Source organism: Coturnix japonica, chromosome 3 (assembly GCF_001577835.2).
Source record: "Coturnix japonica isolate 7356 chromosome 3, Coturnix japonica 2.1, whole genome shotgun sequence".
In the NCBI taxonomy this organism is placed as follows: Eukaryota; Metazoa; Chordata; class Aves; order Galliformes; family Phasianidae; genus Coturnix; species Coturnix japonica.
The window spans coordinates 77,330,066-77,353,444 of NC_029518.1; the positions used below are offsets into that span (position 1 = coordinate 77,330,066).

At 33.3% G+C, this 23,379-nt stretch overlaps 1 protein-coding gene across 2 annotated transcripts in view; it reads left to right on the plus strand.

The window, feature by feature from the left end:
- EYS (eyes shut homolog) overlaps nt 1–23,379 on the plus strand; it is a 771,550-nt gene that overhangs the window by 32,843 nt on the left and 715,328 nt on the right. The window contains exon 1 of one of the 2 annotated variants that reach the window (XM_032443873.1): nt 23,064–23,164. The exons of the other annotated variant lie outside the window; for it this stretch is intronic. The gene's annotated coding sequence lies outside the window, so the exon portion shown is untranslated. Of the gene's footprint in view, nt 1–23,063; nt 23,165–23,379 lie in introns of those variants that run through there. 2 annotated transcript variants of the gene reach the window in all.

Below are 23,379 nucleotides of genomic sequence, written 5' to 3' on the forward strand. Positions count from 1 at the left end.
TTAAGAATAAAAGCATTACATTCAGAATCACAAATGATACAGCATCTTTTGTTTAAAACTTTTGAAAGACTGTTATTTAGTCTTTTGTATCTGACATTCTGGATGCACGTTTCTGGTAAATGAAAGACCCTACAGTGTTTACTAAGCATTCATTGCAGATAAGGGGAAATATTTCTGACTACCTCAAGCAACACTGAATATTTAGAATTTTTGATTCTAAAAACAAGTGGTAATTTCATCAGTTTTGAATGTGGTAATTACCCTAATTTTCTTTATAAAACGATATCAATGTATGCATAAATATGCATATATATGCACAAGGTGTTCATTACTTACTGTTTGTATTGTAATTACTTGATAGAATTGATGCCATTCAATGATAAAAAAGTTGTTACAATGTCCATCTAGTGTTTCTGGTTTGGCAGTTATGGATGTTAAAACACTGAGCCTTTACAAAAGGAACTCAAAAACATGAGACAATCCTTCAAACTTAGTCTTAGTAATTTTGTTCTTAAATGTTCTATTGTAAACACAAATCTCTTCTGAGTTTAAGACGGCCAGTTAGCTTTAAACATACTGCCCTGGTTTTAGTTGAGTCTGTGTTAATAGTACTCTGCTGGTTTTATTGTTGCTGATGGATGGGTGTGTACCTGAGGAAAAGGGAGAGATACGTCCATGGAAGACAATATTACAGATTATATTAGGCAGAAAAAAGATCTCATTTAACACCAGTATAAGTTAGCTGAATTTTTATGTATCCTCCTTTCATCATTCCAAGCTTTCCAAACACTTGTATGTTAATCGATTGCCTCTCCAGTATAGATACTGTGGTCTCCTAGTGGCAAGATTGAATTGTGTTTGCAAAGCTTGCCAGAAAAATTATGATTGTACCATTAGATAGACTACAGATAATGTTTGAAGGAAAAGGGCAATGGGAAGAGGAACTCCAGGAATGCTTTTATTCCAACTCATCCTAGTTTTTTGTAAAAATTTCAGAACTGGAATAGCCACTTCCAGAAATCAAAGTTAATCTGTTTACTATGGAAACCAAATTTGAAAGCATGAAGATGATCTTTAACGTCCCTTTCAACCTAAGCCATTCTATGGTTCTATGATTCCAAGTTTTGGATTATAGTTTCAAGAACTGTCACTGTTGTTTACAGATTTCATATTTAGTACACTATTTTTAGAGAAGTAACTTGAGATTTTGCTGACATCAAATGCTAGGGTTGCTATATTACCTGTGAAATTCAGTGTTACCTGAAGTGAAGTAATAAGTCTTCTCTGAAATCACCTTAAAGGACTAGAGCAGGATTTGAAAAAAAATAGGAGGACTAAAAGGCTTTAAAATAATATCTTCATCCAACCATATGTGCTTAATAAAAGGCTCCCATTGTCTTCTGCTGTTTTTTGTATCTTTTCTTCTACTGTCTCATTCACTTTGGTATTTTTTCTTTGTTTCTTTGTTTGTTTGGGGTGAGGTCTGGTTTATTTGGTTTGGTTTGATTTGGTTCTGGTTGTTTCGTCATTTTTTTAATCAAGGAAATATTATGTTATAGTGGTATATTTTCAAAACTGAGTTAGCTGTTATGCTTAAATGCAAGGAAGCTTCGGCCACATGTTCATCTACCTCAGATAGCAAAGGCAGTAGGGAAGCAATTGGTGAGTGACTGTTAATAATAGTGTTCAACATTAAAAAAGTATCAGCTCTCTCAAGCTGGCAGTGGTTATTTATGGCCAACTGACAGTGTGCAATATAGTGTTCCAAATGTATATATTTTAAATTTGCATCTACATAATTTATCTGTGCAGGTAATGTTCTACAGAGTGGATGATGGATATACTTTCCAACAGAAGCAGTAAAAGAAAGAGGGAAAGTACAGGAGTTCCTTCTATTTTATGAAGATTTGGCCTGTCTTTTTACTTAGTCCTCCTATAGTTTAACTGTAAAGATTTAATATGCTATAAATAAAAGTGGCAACTTTTGTTCAATGTTTATTATGTACAAAAAAAAGATAAAATCTTCATATTTTCAAAAAAATCTGCCCAACTATTCTTGATGGCTTTTATGTTTCTAGCTCACTTTTTTTTTTTCTTTCTTCCCCCACCTGTATTTACCAGTTAAAACAGCCAGCAGTACTTTTTGTTTTTCTGCATGCCCCCCCCCCCCCCCCCAGACAGATGACATTTAATAGAAATGTTTAATAAAAGCTGGAAGCATGCCAGTAGCTGGAAGCCTGTGAGGATATAATGATGTCTGTGTCACAACAAATCTCTTGTTTTGAAGCTATGGCTTCCCACAACCACCCAAAAACCTGGTTTGTCATTACTTATCAATCTGATAATCTGAGTTAATGAAAAAGATGGGAAAATAGTCACACAATGACCAGAAGTCACAAAGGAATGACTAATAAGATTTTGTGGACAGCAGCTAGACAGGTCAGTGCTCAAGCTAAATACAGAAATAAAATTTTGATAGCCCTAATTTTTCCAAGATTTTACTTATCTAATCTATTTTCATTTTGTTTCACTGTAGAACAGCAATCCCACTACTACTTTTTTTTTTTTTTTTTCATTGTATATTCAAATGCAGAATGCACATTTCCTAGGAAATAGTTTTTGATAGTTCATAAATAATTCTCTTTGCAGTAATGTAGCATCTGACTTTCACTCCAAGTACTAGAAAAACTCAAGAGGTTTTAAAATAGCCTAAGACAAGAAAAGATAAAAGCTATAAAGTTGAAGGCTGTGGAAATGAGTCTTTTTAAGGTTACAGTCATATTATAATACTATAAAAAATGTGAATAAAAGAAGTCATTTTATACCCAAGATGAACAAACAAACAAAAAAAAACAGATAAGCTTGCCAAAGTCCAATATTATCAAAGAGAATTTTTTTTTTTTTTTTAATGTTTAAATACTGAAAGAGATGGAGGTTATGTTATAATCATGTAAAAATTCCTCATAGGTAAAGCTGACCACCAGAATGATTCTCCTTCCAGAAGTATGAAGCATTGTGTAAATAGATGCCATCAACTGTCTTGCCAAAGTAGGTGTTGATGTTAGCCTCAAAATAAAAGATTTACAGGAGACTGCTAATCTGTTCCCAAACTGCGGTCAGCAATAGCCAACTCTGTTATTTTCTGCCTTCCCCATAAAACAATATAAAATCTAGAATGTAGAAACTAATTGGTATTGAGAGTCAAAATAGGAACTATAAAAATTGGGAGTGCTGACAGTGATCTAATGATTTGAAACATTCAATCATGGCAAAACATATCCTAGAACATCTCCATTGATACAACTTAGATTTGTTCTAATTTGCATGTCTCCAATGGAATGAACCAATTAGAAATAAATGTTAAGACTCCTGAGGCTCTATTCTGAAATTTAACCTCCCTTATAATTACCTGCACGAAATGCTTATACTGAAATAAAGTAACAATTTTTAAGACATAATAATAAAATAATGATAACTAATACATTGTTTTGCCTTCTGTCATAGTAAGAAGATTTAAAGTATATATTAAAAAAAAATAAAAATGCAATGCAGACAGTTATATATGATTTACATTAAAAAAAAAAAAAAAGGAAAGAAAAAAAAAAAGAGAGAGATGAATAAATCACAGCCTAAGATAATAAAAGTAAAAGCAAGGCTAATAAGATGGCTGTACAAATGTTTCTTTTTGATCTAGGAAAAATTTTTGTGAAAACAGTAATTCACGGCACTCATCTAAAGAGGACAATGTGAAAAATTTTTAGAGGAAATATAACAGTGATTTTCTGCACAATAGGGAGTGAAATTATTCATTGAATACAGTTCTACTATGGACATAAATCAAGAGATTCCAGTGTGTATACCTTTTATGAAAATACAATAAGGTGAATTTTATGAACAAGTAATGTGTGTGAAAATTAGACCCTGTCATTTCTTTCCTGTCACCTTTCTAATGGTGAGCTCTCTGTTGTGTAGACAATCTGTGAAGAATTAGACTCCGCTTGGAAAGTCGTTGAACTGCCACAGAGCTTTAAAATTTTGTTGCTACACAATTCCAAAGTGAATGGCTTATGTCTTTCTTGGATTCCAAAATTTGGCAAATGCTGCTAAAACTTTCTGAGATGGTTTGAAGGAGGATCTAATTTAGACACCTAAGGCAGGTGATTAACATCACCTGAACTGAAAGAAGGCTTTAATAGCTAGTTACAAAATTCCTTAGAATGTTAAACAATGAGTAAAGACAACAACAAAAAAAGGAAGCCTACTGCAGTGTAACAGAAGCATCAAATATTTTTTCTGTCATGAAATACTTGGAAATGAAAGAATTAACGAAGATCTTGGATGAAGGTATTCAGACAATTGCATACAGTTTCCTTCAATGAAGATAGCTGGAGATTGTGGATGCCCCATTCCTGGAGGCATTCAAGGTCAGGCTATATGTGGCTCTGGGCAGCCTAGTCTAGTGACAGGCAACCCTGAACATAGCAGAAGGTTTGAAACTAGATGATCATTTTGGTCCTCTTCAACCAAGGCCATTATATGATTCAATGATCCTATGATTCTACGATTTTAAAAAACAACAAGATTTAAGCAATATGCATACTTTTTAACTATACTAAAAGAAACAGTATTTTAACTGATTAATTTTTACGGTAAATTTTATGTAACTTTTTATTTATTTACAGCATAGTTGATTTTCTCAAAAAAACTTAGACAACATGAAAATATATACTTCTGTTGCTCATGCCAAAAAGTCAGTTTCACAATAAAATATATAAGGAGTTCAAAAGTTTATGTAAAGTTTGGAGATACAGACATCATATGTCTGCAGTAAGAATGGTGAAAGAAGAAAATTCAAGCTTTTCTATATACTGAATAGATAATGAAAAGACAAAAGATAATTTATTCACTATGGCAACAAAAACAGATGACTTAAGTTCATTATTTATACTTCTATGTTACAGGATGCTATAAGATGGTAATGTTTCTGACTAGCTAATAGTTACTTGACAGGACCATGCTTTCTAAAATAATAATTTGATTGTGTTATGCTAAATATGTAGAAGTAGTTACACTGATCATATAAGAAACATGAGCTTTTTTTATATGCTGATGAAGTGTCCAAAGTTGTTATCAGTTCACAGCACAAAAGTACCCACTGCTAAAATAGTATATTTTAAGCAGGCCAGCAAGAAATATTTATACTATTTTAAATTCTGAAGAAACTTATTTACTGAAGGCACTCTACAGAAACTGGTTTTAGTAAAAAAAACAAAAATAATTTTCAATAGCATAAAACAGTATAAAAAATATATTCTTAGCAACGTCACACTAATTATCTGCACTTGCAGCTCAGAAAGACAACTGTGGCAGCCAAGAAGGGGAAGTGACTGACCCCCGCTACTCAGCTCTTGTGAGGCCACATCTGAAGGACTGTGTCCAGAACTGGGGCTCCCAGTACAGGAAGGATACAGAGCTCTCGGAGCAGGTCCAGAGCAGGGCAGAGGAGGCAGATCAGAGTGCTGGAGCACCTCTCCTATGAAGAAAGATTGAGGGAACTGGACTTGTTTAGCTTGGAGAAGAGAGGGTTCTGGGGAGACCTCGTTGTGGCCTTCCAATACATGAAGGGAGTGTATAAACAAGAGGGGGAATGCTGTTTACCAGTGTAGTTAGTGATAGGACAAGGAGGAATGGTTTTAAACTGAGACAAAGGAGGTATTAGATTAGATTAGACATTAGGAGGAAGTTTTTCACATAGAGGGTGGTGACGCACTGGAAGAGGTTGCCCAAGGAGGTTTGAATTCCACCATCCCTGGAGGCATTCAAGGCCAGGCTGTATGTGGCTCTGGACAGTCTGGTTTAGTGGTTGGCAACCATGCACACTGCAGCAGGGTTGAAACTAGATGATAATTGTGGTCCTTTTAAACCCAGGCCATTCTATGATTCATTCTATGATTCTATGACTACTTGCATAGTGCCAACAGAAAAAAATGCCTCATTTTTTTTTTTGTTCCTTTACAACATTTTTTTCAGTTGGTGGCAGCTAGTCATTCAAGGTCCCTGATGAATTTTGTCCAATTTACTTCTGAATTGTGCATAGTTAGGATTTCTGTAATTTACGCATATGTATTTTTCCTATGAGCAATCTGTAAGGCACAGAGGGATTTGAGAAAATATGTACAGACTTTTGGGTTTACAAGAACATTTGGTTAGTTTTTGTTCATGTTTTAAAGTCAAATGTTTTCAATACAAACCCTGTTCTATCAAAGTCAAGGCAGAAAATATTCAAGAAAAAATATATAAGTTAGCAATAAGATACACATGATAGTGTATAAAATACACGTTAGTACCTCAAAGTCACATCTTTGAAGTGCTTAGGACATCCTTGCTACAACAGAAAATTGTGTCAATTTTTTGAGAATTGAGTGATGTGGCTAAATTGCTTTGCTTCAAAAGGGCAAAATTAGTGGATATGGATACATTAAAAGCTTTGCTAATAGTAGAAATAAATGAACTTTGCAGCTCTTCTTAAAAAATCCTGGGTCAGCAATACCTTTAAAAGTTTCATATTTTGGTAAAATTAGAATTTTCAGACAGGCATAAAAGAATTTTAGAAAAAATTACACCAAGTCTAATCATAAAAGAAAACAGAAGCAATTGATAGGACTTTCTCAGACAGAAACTGATCAGGAGTACATACTCTTCAAATAGTTTTCCTGAAACAAAATACTGAATATATATTCATGAATCCAGTAAGAAGTATTGTATTTTAAAAGGTAAGTCAAGTCTCAGTTCATAATCAGTTTTTGCAGCACTATAATACACCGTGTTGCAGAAGCATTAAAAAAAAATAAAAATAAAAAGCAGAATAGTATCTTCTAATTTACTGTAGATAAGAATCTGCTCTTCTGATGAAGAGACTAATGGAAAGGAAAAAGAGAAAAATAACTCCAGAAGTCTAGCGAGATACAGTTGTTTTTCTCCTTATGAAGTTAAGGCCTATGAATTCAGATTATACAACTGAATAACAACGAACAAAAATACAGTGGAGGAAGCTAGAAGCTGGTCTTTAATTTTCTGAATTTCTAACAGAATATTTACATTGATGTTTTAGAAGTCATTGCAGAGATATTTTCACATAAATTTTTTGAACGAGCAATTTGAAAATAAAGTTATTAAAGCAAGTGCAGTGGTTGGCAAGTTTTCTAATTATGTGAGAAAGATTCTGACATCTGCCATAGCTGCTAGTAGAGTGGATTACTTGGACGCATTAATAAATCTGCTTTTATATTTTTACACATTTTGAATGCATTTAGAACTTTTGAATTTTGAACTCAAGCTTTTCATCTTCAAAGACAACAGTAGTTATATGACTGAAAGTTAAACTGTACTTAGAATGAAAGGATAAAATTTTGTCCTCGTTTTATTAATTACCTAGAAGCAGTGATATTTAAAATCTTAGAATGATTGAATCAGAATGCTTAGAGTTAGAAGGGGCATTGTAAGATCATCAAGATCAACTCCCCTGCAATAAATAGGGAAATTCAGTTAGATCAGGATTCCTGGGGCCTGATCCAGTCTATCACTGAAAGTCTCCAAGGACGGGGCATCGATCACATTTCTGGGAAACCTGTTCCAGTGCCTCACCATCCTCACTGTAAAGGACTTTTTCCTTATATCTAAGCTAAATCTCCCCTCTTTAATTTTGAAACCATTCCCCCTTGTCCTATCACAACAGACATCACCAAAATGTCTATACCCTTCTTTCCCTTTGCTTCCCTAAAGATAAAAGAGAAAAGAGAAAAACAGAAAAGAGAAAAGTTGCTATTAGGTCAACTCAGACCCTTCTCTTGTTCAGGTTTAACAGCTCCAGATCACTCAGCCTGTCCTTGTAGGACAGGTGTTCCATCCCTTGGATCACTTCTGTTGCAATCCTCTGGATGCACTCCAACAGTACTTTCCTGTACCAAGGACTCCATATATGGAAGCATTACTCCAGGGGAGGCCTCACCAGTGCAGAGTAGAGAAGCAGGATCACCTCTCTCAGCTTGCTGGCCATGATTCTTCTGATGCAATCCTTGATATGGTTGGTTTTCTGGGCTGTGAGGGCACACTGCTAGCTCAAGTCCAGCTTCTCATCCAACAGAACCCCCGAGTCATTTTTGGCAGGGTTGTTCTCAATCCTGTGCAAAATCTAAAAATTATTATGTACTTTCTTCTCTTGGTCATTAAAAAAGCAGCACTTTCTGTTTTCACCTTATCTGACACTAGAATCCAAGAACTGTGCAACTTCAAACTTTTGTGTTATACTTATCACTAAAATATTTCAAACAGAGGCCTTCTTAAATCTATGACTTGTGTGGGTGGTTCATTTAGAATCCACTCAAACAAAATATGTCTGTAACTGTATTATGTTTGATGGGGCATCAATGATCTGCATCATCCTCAAACCACCCACTGCTGCTTTAATTGCTTTGGCAGGATCGTTAAGCCAATTAACATCAAGGCTCTAAAAAATTGAAGTCTTCTAACTTTACTCCATACTCTGTGTAGCGTGCTGTTATATCCGTTTCATGATGTATGTTTTACTATTACCAAAGGAAAAAAAAACAAAAAAAACAAAACAAAAAAAAAACAAAAAAAAAACTACAAACACACACACAAAAAAACAACAAACTGTTTTAAGGATGAAGGATCCAATCTACATATTTTTTTTCTTTTGTGATATTCTTCCTCCCTTGGTTCCATTTAGCTAATTAATAATAATTTTACTGTGAATTATTTTTGCTCTTTTAACACTACTGAGCATGTTTAGAAAGCCAACATTAAATGTGCATTTTAAGAGTGATGCTATCCAGTGTGAAACAGAGAAAGCCAAGAAAAAATCATTTTCCCCTAGATACTAATTAGAATTGTTAACAAATATAAGTGAAAGCCAGGTGAAAACTTTAGTGTTGACAAAAGCTAGAGAAAATAATTCATGCTTTTATTTAATATCCTCTTTAGATGTTTAACTATCACAGTTTGGAAAGCTTTTATATAAAAGTCTGTCTCTTAGATTCTTCAGATTATGCATACATAAATCAGCATGTGCATTGTGTATGTGCATGTACATAATGGCAATTATGTACATTGGCCATGTACATAAAAGAAGCTGATCATACCTTGTGAGAAAACTTTGGCTTTTGCCTTCTAAGACATTTTTTTTCAGGAAAAGTGATTTGAGATAATATAACAAATGTGCTGAGATTCAGAACTGTGTTGTAACAAAACATTTTACGTCTTTAGAGTAACTTACACTGTTAGAGTTAAAAGCTGTTCTCTAATATTCTTATCAATGCTAACACTAAATCTGATGTAATTCACTGTATGCAAAAAGGAAAATGTTTTTTTTTTTTTCCCTATTTTTTCCACATTATTTTTGGCTAATGTTCTAGATACTTGTCATTTTTATTTTTAGCATTTATTTCAGAATACAGCCATACTTTCTGTCTTCAATAATTCTGTATAGAAACAGTAATGTTTTATTGGCAGTCTTCAGTGTTTATTTTCAGTTAGTGTTGATACTGTTCCCCATTCCCACTACATATCCCTTTGTACACTCTGACAAATAACAGAGATTAATACTCCAAAATGAAAGCAAATTAATATATTCCAGATTAGAACATCCAATAAAGAAGTCAAGTGATGCTCTTTCAGGTTCATTACAAAGGAATTGCTTTGTGTCTTACAACATACCAGTCTTCAGGTTGCTAGAGAGCATAACATAATTTCTTTTTCCTTTAAGAAAAGAACAGCATAGTATATAATTGGATGACTCACTGAAAAAGGTCTGACTGGAACTTCATTTCATAGCATATTTTCATAGTACTACTGAGATCTTCAGCCTTATCTTTCTGCACTGAACACAACTTGCCACCTGCTGGCTGATTAACAGTTCAAATGCTTTTGAATGTGATTGCATTATTCTTATTTGTTTATCTTTCTAAATTCTCTTGACATTAATTAGTAAGAAATCATTGTATTTTGCTATTACACGTAAGGGAGCTGAAAATCAGTTATGAAAAAAAAAAAAAAGAAACATAAATACGAAGCATTAAATGAGAAGTGGCCTGCAGTTATTTCATTTATTTATGAAGTAGAGAGTGTGTTCTATCACAGTTCTTTGACCGACCTCTAACATGGCATGCAACATAGGACTTCACAATCTATAACAGATGTGGTAACATAGCCCTTGTTAAAAGCAGGTTGTTTTGCAAAAGAATAGATACATGATTCTCGGTATATTTATCATAGGGAAAGAAACAGCAAACTTCTTGTCCACATGCAGTTTCACAAATTCATAAAATCTTACTGAAGTCAACAGGCAAAGTTCAAGTGAAACCAAAATGACTTGACAGCATGAACATAGGGATAGATTAAGATCCTTTGAAACCAAACCAGATTGTGAAGAAACAGTGCTTATTTCTTTATATAAACAAAAATCTCAAAAATATCTTCAATATTAAAATATCTGTTCCATTCAGATTGCTAAGAAATTTTATCATGTTGTATAAAAGCAAGAGAAATTTGTGGCTATTTTTTATTTGTGGTGATTTTTGTTTCTTTTTTGACTCTTCTGAGTCTATTTTACTAGAATGATAGTATTTCTATTAACACATAGTTAACAGTTAGACATAATGTGTTTTGATGAAGCTTGATAATATGGAGAAATCCAGTGATAATACTATTTTGCATTTTGCAAAATCAGAAATACTATTTTTGCATTTTGCAAAATCAGAAGTATAATACTAAAAAAATAATAGCACAAACTTGCATGTCACAGAGTTAAAACCCTTCTGAGTCTTGCAGGTAACTGCCTTATTCTGGAAGGACTTGACTGTCAGAATCACCGCACTCTGTCACCCAGTAACGTAAGCAACAACATAATAAACTGATTCAATTTTCTAATAAAATTAGAAAGATACCTTTTGCACTGCTTTTACTTCCCAAAATGCTTCTCCACAAGCTCAGAAGTATGAAGTTTAGAACCCCATTTTTCCTCCTAGATGTATTTTTGGTGCATTTAAAATATTTTTTTTGTGTGTGTCAGGTTTATGCTTTTTCTTCCCAGGCTTTTGGAATGTGATATATTTATGAGCAATTATAACCTCGTAGAGCTTTCATCTCACCAGAACAGAATTAAACAGCAAACATCTTTATCTTGCAACATGTCTCTATAGTTTGAGGAAAAACTAACCAGCACATCATAACAATTTTCAGAAGAGCAATGTAAGTGAAACAAGTACTATATTCAGGAATATGGGTGTACATATTGTTTTCAAAAATGTGATAGTAATTACATGGAGCCAATTCACACAGATAACTTTTGTTATATATATGAATGTTCATTAATTAAAATACACTTTTACTGCTGAAACATTATTTGAAATATCATGTCCTAAATAGCAACTTATTCCTTGAACTCAGTTTTGCACAGATTAACAATTCTTGATTAAGTAAATAATGTTGAAAAATGATTGCAGACACAACTCCTCAGGTTTCAGTATAGATTTTCTTCCAAATATGTAGTAAGTATGCTAGGTACTCATAAGGAATTTGAGAATACCCATGAAAATGTGAATATTTTACTAAAGGCCATTCTTTTGTGACCCAAACAACACTTATCTAACAATGAGAACAGTTAATCCACTTTCTTGCCTTCTGAGGATTTTAAAATGCAAAAGCTCATTGCTTATCATTTCATTTAGAACATGATGAAAGTTTTCATGTATAAGAAAAAGCTTCTGCTTTTGTGTTATTGACTCTCAGGACACTGTATAATTGAAATGTTTTAAAAAAAACAGCCTCTCAATTATGGAGCTGTGCCAGTTTTACTGAGCTGTGTATAATGTTCAGTATGACAGTTCATTAACTGGGACAATACGTGATTGACAGTTCTTCTGGAAGTGCCTGTCAAGTCATATATTCGGAAGATAAAAAAGAGAAAATTGAGTGAAAATCTAGACTTTTTTGTCTCTTCCTCTTATTTCCGAGTCCCTTAATAATTAACTCTGTTATGTCACAGTTTTAGGTGAATATATATATTTTTATGAATATTTTTTGTATTTTATTTCTTTTTAATACTCAAGGATATATAACTATTAAGATATATTGATAACTATTGTAAATATTGGTTTTATTTTTTTCTCAAAACTTCCATACCAAGTGCATGTTCTGTTGTCTTACTATCAGAAAGTGTAAGGTACGTGTTATTCATCAGAATAGAGAAGGCATAAATTTTGTATTATGTCTACCAATGTAATATAATTCAGAGGGAGGTAAGAAAGCTACATCTGAGAACAGATTTTACACATACTTATCAGTAAAGACCTCTTTTTGTTATTCAGTAGATACAGGATATATTTTTTTCTTGGAGACAGAAATCAGATCATCTAATCTGAAAGTAGAATGTAGCTTCCACGTGAATGTTAAGAGAAACATGATTCCATGACTATGCATTGGAGAAGAAACAGAAAGTGTTGTAAATAATTGAAGCTCTATCTTTTAAAGATCTGAGAAAGTTTGTTCAAGATTTATTCACAGTAAATCTCGGATTTTTTGATGTCAGAATATCCTGGATGTTAGCTACAGAGCAATTATACAAGTTATTTTGATCTTGCTTCTTGGTACATCTGCAGTGCTGAGCAGACTACTTTCACTGTGTTTTTGAGGTTAAAAGTAAAAACTTATTTTGATATAAATGTTTAGAATAGAAACATTAAAAATCTCCTTACAGATGCTTTTTGGGTTAGTAGCATTGGGTACTGTTTTTTTTCCCATGCCTGGCACAACTTTGGTATTTTTCTGCTCCATGTAAATCAAAGTCTACTTCCAGAAACCAAAGCCACTCTTTCTGAATAGTATGTTTATATTTCATTCTTGGCTTGAATCGTGATTTAGTTTGTTGAATATCTTGTTCTGTCTTTGTTGAGTGCAAACTGGTATAATTCCTTTCAACCTCTTCAATGAATAGATTAAGACCCATCATGAACAGGAGCTGTCCCACAACAGTTCTCTGAGTAAATACAAGGCTTTGGAAAGTAATTACACTCCATAACTAATCCTGTATAATCATAAGTCTCATCTTCATTTTAGCGCAGGACCTACCTCAAAGGCTGGGCTATCCTTTGGATCTTAGGTGCTGGTAATATCCTGCTGGAATAATTACCAACTAGAATTGGATACTGCATGTGAGAGTCTTTTTCATTCTCTAAGTATACAAGTATGAGTTTCTAAGTGTAATAAATGGAAGAAAATGATTATTTATGTAGTGAAATACTATGATCTATGGGTGATCAAGTATGAAAATAGTTTTTCCTTTCCCTAGTTCATTGTAAGGCTTTGCGAAACTAAGCACACTCCAGTGATCAAGACAAAGACACTCTCATAGGTACTCTATGGAATGTTTTCATATAGGGTATGAAGACCAGGGGCAGAAAAATATACAGACTTTCTTTCACAATTACTTCAGCATAAAATTATTCCCAGTAATTGCATGTGATATTGATCAAATAAGTAAGCCATTGTCATCTGTTCCCAGATAATCTTGAAGTGAAGTCAGTTAAGTCTAAAATGCAGAAGGTATCACCTATTTTATTTTGAACCAAACTGATTTAACGATTTACTTGACAACTCTGCAGCATAATTACCAGGGTATTCTCCTTTGAAACCGAAGAGTCTGGATTTGTATCCTGCATAGCTGAGGTGGAAACTAAAGGTATGCCTTAAACAAATTCATTGGAAATGAATAAAGACAAAAACAAAACAAAAAAGGAAGCCTACTGGAGTGTAACAGGAGCAGCAAAGGCTTTTTCTGTCATGATATACTTGGAAATACATGAATTAGTGAAGATCATGGAACATGCTATTCAGACAATTGCGTACATTTTCCTTCAATGAAGAAAGCTGGAGGTTTTGGATGCCCTGTCCCTGGAGGCATTCAGGGTCAGGTGGGATATGGTTGTGGGCAGCTTGGTCTGGTGGTTGGCAACCCTGCACATAGCAGGGGGGTTGAAACTAGATAATCACTGTGGTCCTTTTCAACCCAGGCCATTCTATGACTTTAACAGTATAAGGATTTGTCAGTTTCCGAGAACTGTGTTAAATCTGAAGTGCTCAGGAATATCTAGAAGTTCCTCATTATTCATAACAAATATTATCAAAATGTATCAATAGCATATCAAAAAGTAAATTTTATTTTTAATGGTGTGGTTTTCAAGCTGGCAAGGAAATTAGATGTAATATAAAAAAGTATTGGAAAGTCAGTGTTACTGTTCCTGTTAAAATCTATATTGTTTCCTCTTTCACTGTAGACAAAGTAGGTAAATGATGCAGGAAAAAAGATGCCTCCATTTCCCTTACATCTTCCCAATATTTATTTGACTAGATAATTTTTTTTTCTAACGATATTTTTGAAAAGCACATCTACAATTTTTCAGATACTGCTAGTTTATTTACTTTTTCTTCAAAGCATAGTTATTGTTTATCCATCTGTGAAAGAGTTCCCACCTTGAGTTCTAGGATTTCCACCCCTGACTTGTTGGTAAGCTCCTTTCACATTTACCCAGTGCCTTTCTTTGCAGGGCTGTTTATGTACCACACTTCAAAACACAGCTTGTATGTAAGGCCCCTACCCTGATTGTGTTTCAGGCTCTTTAAAGACCCATTTGTCTGATGCTGTAGGCTTGTAGGCATTCAATCTAGTAGGCTTGTGTTTCTTCTTAATTCATTTTATATTTTATTATTAATATTTTTTAATTTTCTCCTTCATTCCTTCCTCTTTGTCATTGGAATGTAGATGCCAGAGGTCATCTTAGAGATGCAAAAGAAGATGCTTTGCATGTTGAGAGTGCAAATAAAAGAAATCCTAATTATATGTATTCATGAAGATACACATTAATGGAACGTATAATGTTTGAAGATGCTGTAGCTTCTCATTTTAGAGAAAACTTTGCTTATGTCAGGTATTCTAGCATCCTACGGAAGTGAGAAATTTAGTAACAGAAGAACAGTATTTTTCAGGACAAGATATAACTGTGCCAAAACATCCAGTGTTATTGGAGCCTCCCAGATAAGCGTAACAGGAAAAGAAATGTGGATCTGACAAATGAGCAGGAAATCAAGAATCCCAAGTTATTGATAACATAGTAAAAATTACCAAATTTCTCAGATTCCCTTTGAGCAAGACTTGTGTTGCTTGGCCTTAGCCATTTTCCTTTCCATGTAAAACTTAAAGAATGTCATCAGCATCTGCACTCAGCTGCCCTGCTTCTTACCTCATCATTGCTTTGACAAGTAAAGTCTCGAACTCATCTTCAGGTTTTAGTTTTGCTTTTGAAACAATCTGCAAATTATATTCCCTGAGGTATCTATGTGGGCAGTGATGGTAGATAGCTGATTTGCTCTCGTTTGTCTAATGTAGTCATTTTGTTTCAGAGCTAAACCACTATTTCAAAGACATGAGGCTTTTTCTGTGAAGTGCTGTATTTTGTTTTACAGCAGTTATGCTGATTCGAAGCTTGACATTTTAGCAATAAATTGAAAAGATTGCAGTGCTTCCATCTATTAGTTATGTTTAGTAACATGTCAACCTTTCCATATTCTTTGATTATTATAAGTAATTGGTGACAAAGTAATTGAAATTGCTGAAAATCTATTCCCCTTTCAATTTGAACTGTCACTGCTGAAATGAAGATTTTTTTGTTTTACTTTTCATATTGCATTATTAATTACCATGAATTGGTATTGGCCTGGCTTGGTTCTCCTTGCAAACCTCTTTTCTTTGTGTCTTCAACAGAAATTATTTTAAAACATTCAGATTGTGTAGCTCTTAGATTATGGTTATGTTATCTGCATCAGAACTGAATATAAGATTTCACATGCTAAATATAGTTTGCTGAAGTTAGGACTGGTGACTGGATCAAATGCAACAAATTATGTGTATTTTTTTTTTTTTTTTTTTTTTTTTTTTTTTTTTTTTTTTTTCCCTTTGGTATGAAGAAAAGCTAAAGAGCAGTTTGTCTTTACTACTGTTAGATCTTGCACTTGTTTTCACCATTACTCTTTCATTAGCTGCACTGTCATTGACATAAAGAACTTTGTGGCTGAAGAACAATAAAATGTTACTTTTTAAGAACTTTATTCAATATAACTCCATAAACAGAGCCAATGAGAGCACATTTATTTTAGATCTGAAATAACCTAAATTTATTGAGCGAATGTGAAAATATGTTGGAGTACTCTCAGGTGATTTCCTAATGAAGATCTTCCCTACTTGTGAAGCATGGTTCTTGTCTGCATTTCAGTGACACTGAAATGTATTATTAAAAAGCAAAAATGATTCTGGATAAAAATTCCTCTTTGTAAAAGTGCTCTAAAAGTAGTGCAATGTTATAATACGTAAATCAAGTTTGATTTAAGTTTTGGACATTGTCTCTAATTTTGTCAGTTGACAATATTTGTGGCTGACTAACATTTTATAAGAAACAAGACAATTATAAACTCATGTTATGCAAAAGCAATAGCTTTATCCTTTCTGAGTATGTAATACAAAATTTGTAGGTAAAGGATAATTGATATGAAAGGCTGTATAACCTAATGTAAATCTGAAATGATGGTGAATAAGACTGCTGGCTACTACCTTTTGAAAACTTTCTGTTTTTTTTTTTATTTTAATTTTAATTTTTATTTATTTATTTTTTTGTTGACTGAAATCCCTAGGATTTCTTGTTCATTAAATTTTGTTTTTTTGACTAGTGATCTCACAGTTGTACAATTTCCTGCTCAACACAAATAATGCTTTAAATTGACTAAAACGTTGGTGATAGGCTATAGTTTATAACATGGTATAGTCTAGTTGAACTACTGGCATAATATAAATTATGGTTCTGTTTTTGTTTTTTTTTTTATTATTTTTATTTTTAATTTTTAAAATATGAGTAGCAGTATCCTGATTAAACAGGTTTAAATCTTAATCTCTTAACTTTTTTGACTGTTACAGAAGTCTTCATAATGAGACTGTTAAGAACTCAGTGTTGCTCCTGAAATCTCTGCTTTGAAATCAGTGCTATATTAGCAGAAATAATTAACTTCCTACAATGATTGTTTTCTTGGATGGAAAAAGGTGATTTATGGAGTATTTTTAGATGAGAAAACAACCTTTTTTATTATTATGTATGTAATAGATTATTGCATTTATAACAAAACAATATGTACTGACATTTCTGATAATTACTTTCTTCGATTCTTCTCTTAGTATATCTTACCTAAATTGCTTCTGCAAATATGTACCATTACCTCCCAGTCACTAATAGACTGTCTCAGGAGAGCTAACACCTTTTTTTCAAGTTCATTAACTGTTCTCATGATCTTCACCTGAAATGCTTGACTGATCAAATCTCATTTTCCTAAAGCCTATAACTTACATCTGTATACTCATCTTTTAAAGTGATCTTCTGCATCATTAGCACTCCTGCAAATGCTGATGGGAAAGTGACTTCTACCTTCAAGATAACACTTTTTACCACAGGAGTAGTTCATTCTGTTAAAAGCCATAGTGGCCACTTTTGAAACAGAACATAAATCTTATTCCACTTTATTTCAGTTATGTGATCTGGACACTGTCATTGTACACTGCTGACAACAGATCTATTAATGGGACACCCTGCCAATAAACACAGTCTTAAAAAAAAAAAAAAAGTCTGAAATACCACACACTAGAAAATGCCAGCAGAATGAATAGCTTTATTTTTTCTACATAGTTTTATTTTTCTCTGTGTATGCATACATATGTTTTTAGTAAATGTAGTATTTTTTTCTTTGTTGGCCTAGCTAACAATGATTAAGTTTTAGATACTGAAGCAATGGCTTTAAGGCTGACCAAGATTAGTTTCTAGTTCAAAGACATTTTTCTTCCTATTCACATTCTACATGTCTAATTTTTATTTTCCCAGCTTTCTGCTCTCCAGAGGAAAAACAAACAAACAGCTATGCTACATATCTCTATGCTTACTTTGACAATGCCACAGAGCAAATGCAGCAAATGTACAAAATGAAGCAAATGTAGGAAAACCTAGCACATGGTGTATAACTTCTTTTCCTGAAGAAATGTTTGCCAAGTCTTGGTATATCTGCTGAAATGCAGTAAATTCTAAAGAGTAGCAAATGCTTCTAAGTAGCTACTGTTATTGCACTTATGCAATTTCTGTTCCATCTTACAAAGAAACAAGACTCCTAAAATAGGTCATACATTACTATTTGTCCATTTCACTGGTAAAGATGATCTATGAGTTATAGGGTCATATCATAGACTGTTCTGTGAGAATGATTACTGTCAATTAACTGAACAGATGTTAAGCCTAACTACTTCATGAGAAGTTATTACCATTTTAATAGTTTTAAATATGATGGTTTGCGAACATTTTGCGAAAACATTTTTATGCAGTTATCTTCCTTTTTTCTATTCCACTTGTAAATGTTCCATTGAATGCCAGTTACAAATCTCAAACTGATCATTGCATTTGTAAGAAAGAAGTAAATTTATACTGTTTTTACCAATAGGACTAAGGAGTATGTCTGCTATATTACTATTACATATATAATGTATATTAGTGTTATAGTTTTATTAAATTATATTATTTATAAACTTGTTTATATTTAGGGAAAGAATATATCATTCTAGTAAAAGGAAAAGTAAGAAATGTTCACTTTTTTAATTCTCAAAATATGAATTGCCAGAAATATTAAACAGTAACAGTCCTGTATTCTTACAAACCAAGTTACAATGCTAAACCAGACAATTTTTATTACTACATCTAACCTACAGCTCAAGTGAAAAAGTTACATGTTTATTTATGTATTAAGCATTCAATCTAAAATTATTATCCACAGGTTAGGACTTCTCAGATGCAGCATATGCTAATATAAATACAAATACTTATCAGAAGTGTAGTTGTGTAGCTCATATGCTCCACAGGTTGAAAGCTCTGCATCGCAAGAGGAATGGCCAGCAAGGAGAGGGAGGTGATTGTCCCACTCTGCAATTGTGAGGTCTCATCTGGAGCGTTGTGTCAAGGCCTGGCACTGCCAGCTCAAGAGGGAGGTGGAGCTTTGGAGAGGATCCAGAGGAGGGCCACAAGGATGATCAGAGGGTTGGAAAAAAAGGTTGCGGGAGATGAGCTTGTTTAGTTTGGAGGAGGCTCTGGGGAATCCTTGTTCCAGCCTTCCAGTTCTTGAGAGGAGGTTATAAGAAGGAGGAGGAACAACTATTTACACAGACTGTGATAGGACAAGGAGGAATGGCTTTATTTAAAGGAGAGAAGAGCTAGGTTAGATATTAAGAATTCTATTTATTTATTTATTTTACTCTGCAAGTGCTGTGGCACTGGTACAGGCTGTCCAGAGAGGCTGTGGGTACCCAATCCTTGGAGGGGCTCAAGGCCAGGTTAGGTAGAGCCCTGCACAGCCTGGTCTAGTGGTTGGTGACACTGTTTCATGGCAGAGGGTTGGAACTGGATAATATTTATGATCTTTTCCTACCCAAGCCATTCTACAAGTGCCGTGTTTCGAAAGGGATATATGCCTAGGGATATCTACGGCATATATCTAGCAAATATACAGCTCAGGGGAAAAAATAAAATAGAACAAAAAAAGCAAACAAGGAGGGGGGGGGGGGGGGGGGGGGGGGGCGGGTATGAGAATTTTTGCTGACCAAGCTAAGAAACTTTAACAAAACTTTCTAATCTTCAGAATGTGTTTTTGAAGGTATATGGAGGTTTTTTTGTTGTTTTTTTTTGTTTTATTTTGTTTTGTTTTGTTTTGTTTTTGTTTGTTTTTTTGTTGTTGTTGCTGTTGTTTTTCTCGTGTTAAAATCTCGTTATGTGATTAGCTTTAGGAACAATATTTCCTACAACTAGTGTATAATGATAAATACGACACCAGAAATTGACACAGTAAGCTAGGATAAAATAAACTAACAAAGAATGAGAAATCACTGTAGACCTATATGCTGTATTAAAATTATCACATGTATTGTGCTGTCTGAAGTTAATATATTAGAGTTATTTTAAAGATTTTAGTGAAATCTGTAGTATGGTTTCAATAAGACAAAACTAAATGAAAAAATCATATTGAATGATATGCTTAAGATAAGCCATTCAGATGAGCCATGCTCATATGGAAACATTTATTACAACCAGCATTGTCTGCTTTTTAGAATTTGGGTGAGATATTATAAATTTCATAATCATGAAATTTACAGAAGGAATGATTAATAAAATGAAAAGCAATTTATAGATTAAAATGGTATATTTTTGTTCTTCTATAGATTTTCGAAAAGTATTTTCATTATTTGTAAAATACTGAAATACCGATTTAGTTTATAAAACATAACTTGTATAATTAGTGCTTATTCTAGAGAACAGATGAAAAAAATCATTCAGATGTATGCATTTAAAAGCCAGTGATGATTAATTCTGATTAAAGCCCCTAAGAAGTCATGGCAATACATGACAATTGAATTTCACAGACAGAAAATTAATAGTAATTCTATTAGAAGATGTAAAATTGTGAATTTAATCACACATCAAATAAAAGTAATTTCAAATGTCAAAAATGGATGTTGTAACCTCTGAGCATATCTCATTTATTACAATCTGTTACAGAAGTCAAGAGATGAAATAATTCAAACAAATACTGTTTTTAAAAAAGAATGTTTTCACACAAAGAAAACTGAGAGTAATAAAAATCTTACAGTAGCCAAAAGTGAGAAAAAACAAATGGATTTTAAATCTCATTTATAGGAGTTGAATTCTCTGATGTGTTAGTCAATATATCTGAAACGAATTCCTTTTTCATTTAATATTTTAAAGGAAAACAAAACAATATAACATCTAAGCATTTTTCTAAAGTGAAATAGTTTTTTTCTTAATTTAGGCATATTCCTTCAGGAAAGGAATTGCTATGAATTAGAAATATTTTATAGCTTTTGGAATGTTAATGCAAATTTCTGAAAATATTCAGAAACTGTTTTATGCCCAGTGAGTTGAAATCATTTTTCAATTTTATTTGTATAATAGTTGATACAGTATTCTGTGTTTATTGTAACTAATGGATTGCCCTTAGTCTTCATAATAACCTGAAAAATTTGGAAAACCAAAATCTCTTTCCTTCATGCTGAAGTGATGAACTTTTTCCATTTCTGATTAAATTTCTAAAAATTATTAATTTCTGATTCCATCTCTGATTAAACAAATTTATTTCTATCATTCTTATGAGGAGGTGGATGATATATCCTCTGGTATCATTTTAGTACTTCTGCCATAGTTCTCAGCTTAAGCAATTCATTTTATAACTTTCACTCTACAAAGTCTGTCTCCTTCATACTTGTGACAGATTGTATTAATTTCATTCGTTTGCTTACATTTTGCTGTGTTTTACATAATATGTTAAAATAAGTGTGGCTGAGCAACAAAGAACAATATACGTTTCTTGTCCTACCCTTATGGCAAAAGATATCTACACAGAATGTTGAACTTTGCCTGACTGTAGCTGAGTAGAAGCTTTTGAGGAAGCTGTTGCAGTGCAGGCTTAAGTAAAAACCCCAGTAAGCAAGTTTAGTCAAGCATGAATAGAGCCAGGAGATTTCGAGAGAAAATAATAATAATAATAACAATTAGAAAAGGAAAAAAACAAAGAGCATGTTTAAGTAACTCTAGGAGAAACAGACATTTTCTTATCAGGTTCCTAAGAACAGAGCGTTTCTTTTTTTAACCCTAAAGATCTTCAAAAATTGCTTAACCACAGGAAAGCTTGTACCTACACAAAACAGGTGTTGGTATTGCTGTTTACAAAATCCTTTTCTACTTATTTGAGCATGTCTGGTTTATAAATATCTTGCACTAAAAATACCAGAAAACCAAAACTATTCTCTCTCTTTTTAGAAAGGTGATTTTACTTTAAAGCTGGGGCTGATATTGGGTCAGTAGCCATCAATCAGTTTCTAAGTATAGAAGTAAGTCGGAGAGCAACTTCACTACATTTTTTTTCTTTTTCAGATGTTCTAAAGGTTTTGTTTTGTTTTGTTTCTGAGCTCTGCTGAGTTTTGCCAAAGCCTACTGGGAGAAATGAAGTGCTCTCAGCAGGAAGCATTGAACCAGTTTCTGTTTTGCTCTGCCAATTACAGTCTGCATGCTTCCTTCAGAGCTGAAATCTACTCTGGCAGATGAAAGTCTTCCATGAACAACTGGGAGAACAGCACAGTTATGTGAAAGATTACTTTTCTGAGATCATGATGTGGATCTGAGTAATATATAAACCTTCTATCCATTGAAAATCTAACATTAGAACAATGTTATTCTAATAAAAGAAAATCAAAGCTCAGATGCCAATGCAAATTAATTTTGATGCATCAGTGACCTTTTTACTCTGAGTCAAGAAGTGTTTTTGTCTTGATATCTAACACAGGTATGTGGTTGAATAAAATCAGTGACTAAATAAAAGCAGCCTGAGGTCCAAAACAGATATCTGTGGGCTGTTAAATTTGTCATAGCCTCTTTAGAACCTCACAAGACATTTTCTGTCCTGAAATGTGATTCTGCAATTGAAACAAGTGACAAGATATCTGCCTTCTTGTAATAAGAGCATTTGAATTCAGGAACTAATCCTAAGGCATTTGTTAGCAAAAAGTAATGTTGTGATCATTTTTTTTTTTTTTTTCCTCCAAGGAGAATCTGGAGAATATATATATATATATATATATATTTCTTTTTGTATATAAAGTTTTTTTACTTGAATAAGTTAAAATTTGCTTTTGAGTATTGGTGTTAGATTCTTGATTACTTTCTGAGTGTTCATTTCAGCTGAGTATTTAGGGGAACTGCACATTTATTTCTAATGCTATACTTTTCAGCTCTTTGGAAATGTGAAGTCATTTACTAGTGATTGAGCACCTGGTGGGAAGGCAAGGCCAACTCAGGAGAAATCAGGTGCAAGCAGTGCATTTGACTAAATGGAAGGGGTGGAGCTGGGATCCACCCCTTCCCAGATCTCATTTAGGGGTTTAGGTGAGGGCATCTCTTGTTGGGGATCCCTGCCTACACCTGTGTCCTCTACGTGTGGCCTTTCGAGGGTAAGAATCTCTTTCTCTTATGCACTTATGTGTTATGGTAAGAATAAGGCTTCATTGCTATGTGAACTTAAATATTTATCTGTAAAGAGGTGTTGCACTTGCTGTTATTATATGTTTGGCAGATGTGGGGTATTTACAAAAAAAATGTGGTTCCCAAATCTGAATTAATAATGTCTACGATTGACTGAAACACACAATTACTAAGCAGATAATTA